The 14,897-nt window shown below is 36.6% G+C and overlaps 1 long non-coding RNA gene across 1 annotated transcript; it reads left to right on the forward strand.

The window, feature by feature from the left end:
• The first annotated feature begins 1,409 nt into the window (after positions 1-1,409).
• On the forward strand, positions 1,410-8,374 carry LOC308187889. The gene is made up of 5 exons (XR_013944985.1): positions 1,410-1,509; positions 2,904-3,019; positions 4,738-4,830; positions 5,824-5,987; positions 6,098-8,374. It is a non-coding gene; the product is annotated as an uncharacterized lncRNA (long non-coding RNA).
• The last annotated feature ends 6,523 nt before the right edge of the window (positions 8,375-14,897 follow it).

The raw sequence follows: 14,897 nt of genomic DNA on the forward strand, positions 1-14,897 counted from the left end.
CTTCCTTCCTTCCTTCCTTCTTCCCTTCCTTCCCTTCCTTCCCTTCCTTCCCTCCTTCCCTCCCTCCTTCCTTCCTTCCTTCCTTCCTTCCTTCCTTCCTTCCTTCCTTCCTTCCTTCCTTCCTTCCTTTTTCTTTCTTTCTTCTTTCTTTTCTTTTTCTTTCTTTCTTTCTTTCTTTCTTTCTTTCTTTCTTTCTTTCTTTCTTTCTTTCTTTCTTTCTTTCTTTCTTTCTTTCTTTCTTTCTTTCTTTCTTTCTTTCTTTCTTTCTTTTTCTTTCTTTTCTTCCTTCCTTCCTTCCTTCCTTCCTTCCTTCCTTCCTTCCTTCCTTCCTTCCTTCCTTTCTTGCTTTCTTCCTTTCTTTCACAGAGATGGCCAGAACAGTTACTGCAAAGAATTTGAAAAAAACCTTCTTTTCTCCACCTTTTTTTTTGCGGTTTGAAAAATATCAGCCTCCGTTCAGTCTTTCTTTTTTTTTTTTTTTTCCTTTCTATACCTTTTTTAAGTCTTTGTCCTTCAATTCCATTATAATTTGTTGTCTCATCTCATATTCAGCTCTCCCTGTTCAGTTACTTGTCCCTCATCTCTTTGTGTTTTACTTTTTTTTTCTGATCTATCCTGCTGTTCTCCTCTTTTATGATGTCTAATGGAACTTGTGGTAGAACATCTTTTGTCAGGTTTTTATTTGATTCTTATCTAATCATGGATATTATTTTTAAATTTTACATAGAAACATGTTTGGCTAGTTATATTTTATGAACTGAAAGAAAAAATTCACTTTGCAGCATGCTGTGTGAGCAGAACAAAGGAACAGCTGTGAAGATAAATGTACCATAGGCTCTTCATAAACTCCATTTTAAAAGTAAGTTTCTCAGACAGCCCAACAGGATGTCCAAACTCAATCAAAATGTGTCAGGCTGCATGCTTGACATTTCAACACTAAAAGGAGCTTACCCTAGTTTTAACACATAGAAAATGGATTATGTCATGTCACCAATGGAACCTGGTGCCGAGTGAAAGTTTGATTACATGCTATTATAAATCTGGTAGTGAACTGACTTTCAAAGTCAATATTGATGGGCAAATTAGTAATTCTTTGCCAAAGGCTTAGGGACTGCTAATATTGAAAGTGTGTCTTATCTAGTTTTCCATTTTTATATTTAGGACTGTTACAAAATGAGGTAAATTTTGGGCAAATCACAGTATCATAACAACCCATCACATTGCAGCTGGGAGAGAAGAAACTAATTATGTTTTCTTTTCTCATGGTTATTCTATAAAAACAATATGAATGTAGTGATGAAGCACTGAAGGAATGTGTGAACTTTGACAATGTTAAATATTTAAGTTGATTTTTTTTTCCTGTATAAAAATTATCAATGTAAGGACTCCTTTTGTATTCTAGGCAGCTTCCCAAACTTCTGCTCTCCTGTTCGTCAGAGCAAGGAAAACTGGAGAGGACACCTGCCTGCTTCTCAAAGGCTTTAGTGGAACTGAGCAGCAGAATTGTTTGTAGGCTTGAAAATCATTCTGCTCATTATTCTGTCTGTAAATAGCCTCACATCCATGGATGGTCACTGATAAGTACAATAACGATAAAATGAAAGCCAGGAGGATAAACAGTAGCACTATGCTGTGTCTCTCATAGATAGATTTCAGCTTAATCCAACTAAAATATTTATAGGAATTTCATGGAGAAGAAAGGAAGGAAGGAAGGAAGGAAGGAAGGAAGGAAGGAAGGAAGGAAGGAAGGAAGGAAGGGAGGGAGGGAGGGAGGGAGGGAGGGAGGATGCACACACCACCACTGCTTGCAATGACATAAACACACTGTTGTTACTGGGTAGGAGCTACTTAAGCCAGTTGTTAAAAAAGGACCAAGTGGCATACCAGAAGAAAAGAAATATGGGGAGGAGATGCATGGTTGCTAATCTTCTCATCTAATGTCAAGCTAATTGTCATCTAATTCCACCCCCCCACCATGGGCAGGGACACCTGCCATTGGACCAGGTTGCCCAAAGCCCTATCCAACCTGGCCTTAAACACTTCCAGGGATGGAGCATCCACAGCTTTTCTGGTCAGCCTGTTCCAGTGCCTCACCACTCTCACAGTGAAGTATTTCTTCTGAATACCTAATAGAAATCTACCCTCCTCTTGTTTGAAGCCATTAGTTCTTGTCATATCACTACACTTCCTGACAAAGTGTCTCTCCCCAGATTTCCTGTAGGCCCATTTTAGGTTCTGGAAGGCTGCAGTGAGGTCTCCTTGGAGCCTTCTCTTCTCCAGGTTGAACAACCCCAACTCCCACCGCCTGCCTTCAATAGAGAGGTGCCCCAGTCCTCTGTCCATTCTTCTGACCCTCCTCTGGACTTGTTCTAATCTGTCCTGTTATAAATGTCTTAAGTGCCTTAATAATTTGATGCTTCAGCTATTGTTACTCAGGAAAAGCATGGTCTTTGAACAAAATATTTGTAAAATATAAACCACCTGAATGACCAGGATAACCTCAGCTCAGTTCTGAACTAGATAAATTCACCAACGCTTTTCTCCCAATGCATGCTTTGAAAAACACAACAGTGTTTGAGTGCTCAGTTAGACAAAAAAAAGCACTGTTTTATAATAATGCTAGTTTATGATTAGTCACACTGTGATTTATATTTACTTCTGTGACAGCTATTTGAATCATCCTATTATCCTGCAAAGAGGTTTAAAATGGTCTAATACAATATTTTGAAATTGCTTAAATGGTGTGTTGTACACAAATTCTGATAGAATGTTTTCAGTGCACCTTAATTAACACTTAAATTTGAAATGCACAGAGTGCAATCTAAGAGATTTTATGCCATTTAAAGGAATATAAAATAAGATTCCTAGTGAACTTATACAATTCTTTTTTCTTATACATCCAGGCTTGAATTTGATCTTTCTGAAGTGCAAAAATTTTAATTTTCAAGCAGTACAGCAGTAAACATAGAATTCATTCAGCATTCCTTTATGAAAAAGGACACCTCTTGTCCTTCACAAGGTAGGAAAAACTTACTTTCTATAAGTAATTTTGATGTATTTGTTTCTGGGTAGTAGATGTGGAATGCTTGGAACCAGCTGTAATCCTCACATCTGCAAATCTGTGTCCCCTTTCTGACATTTATGTTTGGCCACTACTTGCATGATGGTAGGAGAAAGAAGCATATTGATTGCTCTGTATATCTTAGCTCTTTGAAATTTAATTTGAATCTTCTGTGATTTTGTCTAGTCACTGACCTCTTCACTTTTGAACCTAATTCAGTAAAGAATGGGATGTAACTATAACTCCAGCTAATAGCAATCTAAGGCTTGTATGGTATGTCTAATTATTACTGCCTACTTTGATATAGAGCTTCTTGAAATTTAAATTTTCAATAAGATTTTTCATTTACAATTTAAATATGTTGAAATGCACCCAAATATTTTTTCTGCCATTTTAACCATCTCTGTTTAAGTGGTGCATGTGATGGAGAAGGGGAGGAAGGGAGTCATTTGTATGTGAGGGAGGTTCCATGGCCCAGTGATATTCTAGGGCAATCCTTGACACGTTACTGGTGTTTGCATAACTCTTCAGTATGAGGACTCTGTTTCATCTATGATAATGAAATCAGTGCTTTTGAACAGCTCTCAACTTTCCACAGGGACCAGCTAAATATGTAGTGTAGGTCTGGCTCAGAATTCCTATAACCACAAAATGATTTTGTCCTGGTACTGCTCAGCACGATCATTCAGTGTGGTTGAAATGGCTGACACTTGCTTTGTTTTTCAGTCTCTAGAGGAAGGAATAAAAAGACTTTATTTGGGCATTTCACTGTAGAAGCAGTCATCCAACAAGCTCCACACAAAAACAAATTGTTTGTTTTAAAGAAGTAGGGATTCTACTGGATGCATGTTTAATTATTTTAATAGAATTAATTCCACTATTTATATTTAAAATAGCTTAAAGGGAGTATATATAGATGTTGCTTTTATAATAGGGGAATGGTAAATGCAAATATATGGGATCTTGGAAACCATTAATTACTATTGTCATGCAACATATGACACAGCATGGGATTAATATTGAAATAGTGTCAACCACATCAAACCTGGAGCATGTTAATGGATTCCCCTGTGAATATAGTAGGCCAAGACTAATGCATTGGAATCAGGGAAACTAGAAGATACACTAAGAACTGTGGCAACAGAAGCTTGAGTCTACTCATGGAACTAGGCTAAGTATAAACAGATATAAATGAAATTTCCTTGAGTTGCCCGGTATATGAGCTAATCTAAAACAAAATACCCATCTCAGGAGAAAACTGAAAAGAATTTTATGTCATTGAGAATATATTTATCTGTACTAATTTAGACATAAATCATAAACATCTCCATAAATTTCATACCCATAGCTGCTATAATACTTCTTCCTTTCTAGCCTATTCAAAATGAATAAATTATTTCTTGAATGAGTATGCAAAATATTCTGGGAATTTAATAATCAGATGCAATTGAAACAATGGAGAGCTGTGAATTCCAGTTTTAACTGAGTACCTTCTGCTTTATTTTAAAGTAAAAGCACTTTTCAGAGTTAATGTTTACAAGTGGACTAGCATGCTCTTTTCTGACACTGTAACTTTTAAAGCCACATGGAAGTAATTGAGACATTTGTATGTAAACCTGAGGTCAGGTGTGACTTCAGCATGGAGGCTTTTTTTTTTTTTTTTTTTTTTTTAACAGAGAACTTAAGAAGAGCACCTCCCAACTTCTTCCACCCACCTCAGCTACAAACAAGTGGGTTCTTCATCACATTTGCAGGAAGAAGCTTGACAGGTCAGGTTTACTGTGATGTCTGCTTTTCTTTCTCAGTATGAGCAATTCTTTACACAAAATGTTTTCAAGGATTAGTACCCTCCTGCTTTGTTTGTTTTTTTGTTTGTTTGTTTGTTTGTTTTTGCTAAGCATCCACAGAGTTATTTTGTTTCTGGGGGTGGTGGTGGTGTGTCTTTTTTCTTTTTTGTTTTTGTGTTGGGGGTGGGGAGGGAGAAGGAAGGCTTGTGGTGTGTTTTGTTTTTCCCTTTCACAATCTGTGAGGGACTTTTAGTGTTCAAGGGAGCTTAAATCCTTTCTTCTCCAAAGGAAATCTGGCAGAAAAAACATCCGGTGGCAACATCTTCCACAGTTTAATTTTGTCTTCAGCAAAATAAGATTTGATGATTACAGCTTTATAATTAACTGAAGTTAAGAATGAAGTAGAGTAGAGTCACTATAGATGCCCTAAATAATCAGAGGAAAGAAGAAGAGAAAATAGAGGAGCATGAGTCTTCTCTGTGGTGGGAGGATTAGGAATGGGATTAGTCTTCCATCTTAAGTGCTGCACAGAAATTTCTAGAATCAGGTGGATTTAATTTGGACCAATACTGGCAGAATTATTATTCTGGTATTATTAACAGGGGTAACTATTTTCATTGTCAGAAAATCTCATACTCCCTCTGCATTAAACAGTACTTTTCTATGAGAACTTTTGATCTGCTGTTCTAGGCAAAATGGATGCTGTTTTCTTTTCACCTGAATATATTATGGGTAATTAAACTAATGAAAGTTAATTTGGTATAACATGAAGCCAACTTGATAATAAAAGACTCATTTATTTCAAACTGTGATCCCAAAGAAGGGATGAAATATGCTTGTAATATAAAGCAATATTTCAATTAAAGTTCTCAAACACTGCTGTTATGTATCTTTTAAAAATTCTAAGCATTTTAGTATGGGAGGTTTCTGTACTAAAATTTTTGTCCCTGTGTTGTCTCTTTTCCACACTTTCAGCTTCGCCAGTGACTTTCCCTGGTTTCTGATGCCTATCTTGTCCATGCCATGAATTGTGAATTAGGACAGCTGCCAAATGCCCCATGCTCTCCCAGAACAGCTTCTCTCCTTTCTTGAGTTCACTGGGAAAGACAGGCCTATAGCATTGAAGAGGGATGGAAAATGTGAGCAAGTATTTACCTGTTCATATTTCTCTGTTGAAGGATTTATATTAGAGTGAGGATGGACCTAAAGGATTTGGGGATGTCAGAACACAGAATTAATTGTATTTCAGGAAATGGAAACCTGAAGATGAATATTTCCAGGCAGAGGAGGACTGAAGGAAGACTGTTACGCCAAAGATTACGGGCATCGGGTTGTAGTGCTAACATAGAGGGAGAGGAAATCTTCACACAAGGCTTGGGCTGGGGAAGAATGGGGCAGCTCGCTGGAGGCTGAGCATGCCCTCTGACAAACACAGGCTTTAAAGAAGGGTTTGAACTCCTCTAACTGTTCATTCACTCTGTGTGTGGTAGCTGAGTTACAGCATTTAGTGTGTGAGCGCAGAAAGACAGGACATTACCAGCCCAGCTAAATGAATTAGAATTCAATTAGAAGCAGAAATGCAGGTAGGGAAAATACAAGAGGTTTGTATTGGGTTTAAATGTTAGCATCTTGTGACTTGATGTGAACTTGAGCAGTAGGTTTTAAATTAGCTTATAAACCCTCTGTGTTTAAGAGGAGATTGGGAAACATTTGAGTAGAGGACACATATAGGGTCACAGGGCTGAAATATTTACATTTTACTCTGGCAAAACTCTCAATTTTGTTAGTAAGGTTTGTTTCAGGATTATTATATAGTTGCTTTTAACACAAATGCATTTTACATGGCAATTATTTTTGAACCACCGTAGGTATAACTGTTAATGAAACTCAGTCTTTTGTCTCCGCAGCAGAGAAGGCAAGGGGTCTGCAGCTGCCTTCTCCCTGCTTCCTCAAGAGTTGATATTTAAGAGCTTGCCAAGCCAAACAACCTTAATTGCAGTGACTCTTTCTTTCTTATTTCATGTTAAGCATAGTCTTGCAGAACAGTGCAGAACCATAAGACAAGAATTATTGCACATCTGACTGTTTCCCTCTGTGACTTGAGGGAAATGCAATAAAATCCCAGTTCACCTTTGCACCCATGCAAAGAAGATAAGTCTTTATCTGTCTTTCAGAGCTGTAACGTGAAGTAATTTGGCACTGGTTGTTTCTCAGTTCAGGATATTTGGGATTGACTCTCTTCCCCTTACACCTCTTGAGGCTCTCCTTCTTTTGCAGGCACTCACACTAAAAGAAAAGGAACTATAAGCAAGGAAAGTAAATTACAGAACTCTCCAAATGTTGTGTTTTATTAATAGCTACAACTACAGTTGGTCTTGATAAAAGAAAGGAAATTTTAGCTGCTTGAGCTTGAATTTGTTTCGTTTCCTTGTACTTCTGAATAAATTTTCTCACAGACTTAGAAGTTTTATATGGTAGACTAACTTTTGAAATATGCAGAATATAAAGAAGTACCCAAAATGTCCAGTGTGAACACTCCAAGAAGCTGAAACGTAATTTTCATAGCTCTCTCTTCACTGGCATTGGAGAGCACTGATGAACCTGCAGCTTCAAATGTACTGTGTTCTAGAGCAGTGGCTGGAGAGCATCACAAGTCTTATACTCAGACTGTCTAGTTACACTCATTGCATTGGTACTCCTGTGTAAATTTGCCATTGCAATGCTGCTCTGTCAGTCTTTCCATTCATCCTGTCTACAGAGAACAAATATGACTGCATTGTGATATGACTGCATCCCTTTCTAAAATATGTGCACTGTACCATTCTTTTTCTATTCCTGGACTGCTGTTTGATACAGAGTGCTGTGTCAGCAGCCAGCAGATGATGTGTGTTCCCTGTGATTCAGTTGCCCAAACAGAAAGAACTGCTTTGATCATGTTCCCAGCTGTTGAATAAATTGGCTACTGCTGAAATATAATGGGACTGGTTTATGTTTCACATCATTTAATGTACTGGAATTACTACCAGAAATAACTATCATAATAAACTTGAAAGTAATGACAGTCATTCTTCCTTCTATGGAAAAAGAGCTGCTAAAATTGCACACATGAGTTTCCTTCCCTGCGTTTACATGTGGTCCTTGAATGTATCAGGTGCACAAAAACTTGGATTCCTAACTTAGAGTAGAGCTGAAGGCTTTGAACCTAGACTTGCTCTCGTTCTTGAAATGTCTGTCACATAAATGCAAAACTTAGGGCACATTTCTCTCTCTCTCACGCGCGCGCACACAAACCTCTCCTTATATATCTTATAATGCTATATCCTTGCAAGTCTTGAAGAAAAGCAAAAGTTAGCAATCTCAACACACCAAAATCAGTTTTCTGCTCATCTAGTTATTTCCGTCACTAATAACCATGCCCACAAACTGCTAACAGATTTGCAAGTTTCCTGATCAGCAATACAGAGTTATAACTGAACTACCAGAATAATCCATTCAACTGAAGTAATAACAAAAATATGAGAAAATTGTGTCCCCTCGCCTTTTTTTTTTTCCAACTGCTATTGGGTTCTTCACAAACAGACTTTTGTGCTGTTCCCATTAAGTCCACTGAAGTTCATAACAGCTTTCATACTATTTTTCATGTATTGTGGAATAGGTAAGCTCATCCTTTCAGGCTTATTCTCATGACACAGACTATCTGTTGAAATGATTGAATCATAGATCTGCTTTAGCACAGCATGCTACCTAAGTGCACACACAGCGATTCAATCAATGTCTTTCCAGAATTTTCCTTTCCACAGCTTGTGCTCTCCTCCCTGTCCCTCAAATCCCATGCATGCTGAATAGTGCAAATCATGGAACTGGTCATTGAAAGTACTGTCATTTGTTCTGACTGACTGACTTTTTCAGTAAAAAAACAACCTCTCTCCCAAAATACTGAACACTCATTTTTATCTAAGAACATCACTCTCAAAATTGACAGTTCTTCTAATGTTTTCTGAAATCATGGCTAAAACAACTATACTTTTAAAATTTTATGGGATGTTTGAATGTATCTGTCATTTCTTTTGAAGAAGGGAAAATGACTGGCAATCCTTCATATAGGGCTTCCAAGAACATTTAACTAGGTTTTTTGAAAAGAAGTTACAGCAGGAAAAAAGCAACAAGCAACAAAGGAGTAAAGCAAAATTTAAGGTTAAAAATACATGAGAGAATTAATTATGTATTAATTTCTATATTTAAAGTATGCATTAATCTGGGGAAAAGGTAAAGAGTGTAATACGCGTCTTACAAAGTTATTTAGGATGGAAAACAATTACCTTTAAGAATTTTTTTATTGGTCTACCCATAACAACTGTTAGGTGTGAGTTTACTTTTCTTTCTTGACTGCATTGAACATTAAACTGGTTTTCTGAACTGTCCTTCAGGTATCTGAAGTAGTCCTAAACAGATGGCACAAATACCTTCCTATGCCCTCCAGTCTACAAGGGCACAAAAGAAACTTCAGCATTCAGTGTGTGAAACTCACAGTTGATGACCACAAGCTATAATGTAGCTGAGTAAAAAGAAAATTAGTACACTTAGGAAAGTAAATCTTGCTGGCACTTAGTGATGGGACTTGCACGCTGTTGAACACAGGTTAAGGTTCTGCCGAGATGTTAGACCCATGAGTAATGAAATGAAGCAGAATGTGGAAACACAATAATGTTCTTCTGTATGTGAGCAATGTTTCTCACTCTAGGTTCAGACTAACAGATGCAGAGGCAGATGAGGAAAATAATGGAAGCTAAGGAAAACTTTTCCTAAAAGGAGATTCAAAACATGATTTTTTTGTTTGTTGTTGTTTGTTTTGTGTGTGTATGTTGTTTTTTGTTGTTGTGGTGGGTTTTTTTGTTTGCTTTGTGGTTCTTTTTTGTGTGTGTGTGTATTTTTTTTTCTTTGTTTTGCTTTTACCTTGGAAAGGAGGAAAAAGATAAGATAGATATGTGAAAAACTCTCTGTGAACTAGTGAGGAAAATCAAAGAAAACAGGAAAAACAGGACATCCGAGAACTTGGATTTTTCCTGTCTCACAGCGTAAAGAAGGGGAGACTTTCCACATAGCTAGAAGTTAGAAAACTTTGAAGTAATGAAACCTATATTTTTTCACATGAGATTAAAGTTAGATCATGGATCCATGAACACATGTAATTGATTAGGCCAGGGATAGCCAGTCTTTCTTTTACAGACCTGTTATTCATAAATGGGAGAAATAAGAGAAGAAAGTGACAGATTTTACCCTTGCTAGCTCTTAGAGCCCTTAGAGCCTTTTCTGAAAAATATGGGATTATAGAAGACTTGGTTCAGACTTTCAGCTCATGATTATTGTGAAATTAAGTCAGTTTGTGAGTACATGGGACAAGGGCTTGCTCTTCTCGGTGTCCACAAGTGTGTCTGTTGTCAGGGGACACCACAGCAACAAGCAGTGCTGTGACCATATGGCAGAGGTCCCAGTGCAGAAGGGTAGGTAGGATACTATCGGAGAAGAGCTAATGGAAAAGACCCCTCTCCAGCTTACGGCTTATTGCACACTTTTCTGTTAGCTCTGGCCCTTTCCAAGAAGAGCAAGAGGCTAAGCAACTCTGTGTCATGGCACTCTCAGAAAAGTTGCTGCCTCCAGCCTTCAAAATAGCTTTAACAAAACCAGTACGTTAATCAAAACTTTTCAGTAGTATATTTAAACCCATGTATACATTCCACTGTACAGTCTTAACTAGATTAACTACAAAAACAACCACAATAACCACAAAAATTAGCCTACATTTTTGAAAGGAGAATCACAACGGGGTAATTCATTTGTATTTATTTTCAAGTGCTTGAAGATAATATCTGGTCGCTTATAACTACATTGTCTGCTTAAGTTCTTGACTATTCTTTTGCAAGCCTTTATTTTATGTGAATACTTTTCTGTCAACTGATGATCTTTAACAACACTTGCTTAGCACCTCTTCTATCAAAGATAGGTATATCCATGAGGGCATACCATACAATTAGGGATCTGTGCAGAAAGAGAAATCCTCAAAATCATGAGGCCTGATCAGAACTTATTGATTTAACCTGTTGCAATTTTTATCTTATATCAAACTCTCCTTTCAGAATTTCAAGAACTACAGTCATTAGACTCATTTCTTAGGAGTCACAGTTTCTCCTGTAAAAGAAGCCTCATTTTAACTGGCTTTATTTTTTAATAGTAAAAAGGTATGCTCACTCAACAGAGGTAGCATTACTATCCTTGTTTGCAAAAAGCAGTAGTATTTCATTCACGTGTATCATTGCCCTGACCCTTAAACTGTTGTAAATTGGCATTAACCCACCGGATCAGACAACTGAAATCTGTCTTGATAATTTGCTTTTTGTCAGCTATTTCTGCTGTATCAAAAACATCTTTAAATTTCTTTGCCATTTCAAAAAATAAGAGGCTTTATTCTTCCTTAGGTGATTTTTAGGTTTCATTTAGATCATGTGGGTCGTATTAAAAAAAATAATAATAATTATCCATGGTATCTTTTTTACATTGCCATGGATTTTTTCCCTAGGTGGAAACAGCCAAAACAATATTGAAAATGCATCGATAGTCACAGGAAACAGATGCTACAGAATGACCAGCCACATAAAAATTTCATAAACTCTCTTATCTAGTCCTGCAAACCTTACAAAATCAGGGTTCAGCTGAATATCACTTCATCTCCTTCTTTTAAGCCCAGATGTATGTTTTCATTTGGAAATAATGAAATCATAGCACTTTTTTTTTTCCAACTGGTGAATGAGATAAATTTCAAACATTTCAGGTAGAAATGCAAAGACACGGAGTAGGCCAGTGCCCTGGCAACAGTATATCCTGCTACAAAAGGTCTTCTCTGAGGGAAAAATTTAGGCCTGTGCAGAGGGACCATGCCAGTCAGGTAGTCCTGAGCTCTCAGCTGAACCAAGGACATAAACCCTTCCCTGCCTCACCATGCAGCAGGCTGCATTTCACTCTGTTACCTGGGTTCACCTCTGTCTCCAAAACTAACTTACATTTACAAGTATGTTATCTTGAATAGTCCCATCAAGGACAGAACTTCAGGCAGATGGTAGTCTGGCCCTGGGAGATTAGATTAAAACTGGAGAGAGAAAAAACAAACAAATGAACACAAAAATGCTACAGAGAGGAACTGTCTATGAAATATCTGTGCAGTACACTTGCTCTTTTGTCCAATGTAGATATTATAGTCACTTGTCAATTTTCTAGCATTCTGTACAAATTAGAATTGATGTGGGTATTGTCTTTAATAGCATTGTTGCTTACTTTAACAACAATCCTTCCTTACACTTCATCTCTTCTTCCTTTTTTTCTTTCTTTTTATTTATTTATAACTTTTTTTTTCTGTTCCTTTTTATGTTTTAAAGAACACCTTGATCTACAAATTGAGGCTCTTTCCAGATCTCTAGGGCCTGTCCACACTCCTAATGAAATAAAATTGCTGTTGGAGGGACATGTGAAGTGAATTGGAATAATTTAGTCTCCCCAGAGCACATGTGTATGTTTCAGTAGACATTTAAATTGTCCCCAAAAGGCAGACTAGATGTTTATCCATATGGGTTGCACCGAGAACTACACACCCTGTGCTCTGCTAGCAACCGCCTTTTGATGAACACATAATTCATATAAACTATATTGCTATTCTTTGAGCAAATCTGATGAAATAGATAATAAAACCCTATAGTTTAGACGGCATGTTTAACCTTGGCACTTGGTTTCATGAGTCGTTAGGTTCCTAGGTAATGATGGCAATTCCTCATCTGCTAGGGCTCCTGATATTGTAAATACAGTTGAGATAATAAGTCACAATTTCCTCTTTTTTCTTTCTTTTTCCTTTTTTTTTTTTTTTAATTCCCTTCTAAATTTCTGTTACAGACAACTGTTAGAGCTTTTTACTGAGTCTAAGTGTTGTGCTGTGTCATATCCTTTTTGGATACCTTTCAGCATACAACACAAATACAGAAGCACTGGAAGGGGCATTCAAAAGTGTTGAATTGATCAGTGACATAATTAGGGTGTTTAATTAAAAATAAATAAATCTGATGAAGCAAACAACACAACTGCAATAATAAGGTTAAAAAAAAAAAAAAAAGATCTTGCTGTGTTGGAAATTTACTTCCTGTACCGGTATATGAAAGTTGCTTCATCTTTCTGATATGGAATCCTAAGATAAAACTGAAATGAAGCATTAATATTTTGGAGTAAGGCAGCAATTTTCTTTAAGGCACTAGCCTGGGATTTGGAAAGTCTACATTCAATTATCAGTTTTGCCATAGGCTTTCTGAGTGAACTCTTTATCTGCCCTTATCTCCTCATCTGTCAGACAGGATCGACATTTCTTTTCTTCTACCCAATATTTTTCTTACTTGTTTTGACTGCAGAACGGTGAGAATCTAATACTGTGTGGTTAACAAACTGGGAATGAGTCCTTTATTGGAGGCTATATGAACTATTGTTATTACCCCAATAATGTCCAGAAAGGTGTATAAATGTTTATCTTAAAAATCATTGAAGATTAGGAGACATGAATGTTTCTGCACTGGTATATACTGGTCTTTTAAAATTAGGAAGAGAGGCCCTTGGCATTACATTATCTTATATCAGTTATGTTCTGGCAAAAGCCAGAAAAACAAAATGTTAAGCCCAAGACAACCATGTTACAGAAAAAAAAAAAAAAAAAAAAAAAAAAGAACAGTTAAGTAAAACTGTATTGCTCAAGAGTGGCATCAAAGAAATTATAGAGGGCTAAGCAGCTCTCCCAGTTGCCTGCCAGACTTCGTGATGCCTGACTGAAAAGACTGATGGGACAGCTATGACTTGTAGCTTATTCCAATTGAAGAATGTTGCTGGAGAAACAGAGACATCATATACTTTATCTTTCCCTAGAGAAGAGGAATTCGGGCATAATTATATGCATATCTAAAAAATCTGGAATCTCCATTTAGTAATCTGAAATTCTAGGAGATTCTGTCTTTAGTTTGGATCTTAGAATAACATTTTTCAGACTTTTCATTTAAACTTTCACTATACCCCACGGGGAGTATGGTCTTCCAACAGGAGAAGCCTGGGCTTGTACTGCTCTCTTCACTTCAACTTTGAAGATATTTACATTCCTGCTTTTCCATCAACCGTCTAAGTGCACATACCATCACCACACGTAGCAACTTTTCACCTGCTACCACCAATCATTACACACTTTATACATAATGTAATCTATTTTTTTGCATATGTATAAGGCTTTAAAAGTAATAATAACTTCTGTCAGCCTAATGTGTCCCAGTTATAGTCAGCAGCCTGATATACATTTATTTGGTTGAGGTACATTTATTTGAATTATGTATATTATAATTTCATTATAATTATAAAATTATAATTATGAAATTATAATATACAAAAATGATTATTATCCCTTCTTTTGTTATGGGTATTATTTGAGAATAACTACTTTATTTAGATATTTAAATATCAGTCCTGAAGCAAGCTGTTCACACAACATGCTTGGTAATTCCTTTGTCTAAAAACCTGAGCCCTTCAGGAACATACAGTTTGCAAAGGACAATTCTCCCTCTAGAAAAAGAGATAAAAATTGTACCTAAGACACGGAGCAAACTTTTTGTGTGCTCACACAATTCATTCTCTGTTTTCATGTAGACTTTTGCATGATCTGAACCTTCAGCATAGCATGTCTTCCAAAATACTACAATTTGCTTATACACTAAAAAACTTAGGGCAATAATGTGAAATAGAGACATTGGATGGCTCTTTCCTTAATAGATTACAATGAACTGGTAGGTCTACTTTAAGTGTAAATTCCCAGCAGCCTGACAAATATGATCTGAAGTGCAAGAAGTTATATTTCATGCAACCTTTTGAAAAGAAAATGCTGGTGCACCCTAGATTTTATTTTTATTTATTTTTTTTTTCAGTGAGATACTCCTTAAGCAATATAGTCTTTTAAAAGCACATATTATTCTCAGATAATTGTTCAT

The sequence above is a fragment of the Anser brachyrhynchus genome (genome assembly GCF_964034855.1).
Source record: "Anser brachyrhynchus genome assembly, chromosome: 1".
NCBI lineage: Eukaryota > Metazoa > Chordata > Aves > Anseriformes > Anatidae > Anser > Anser brachyrhynchus.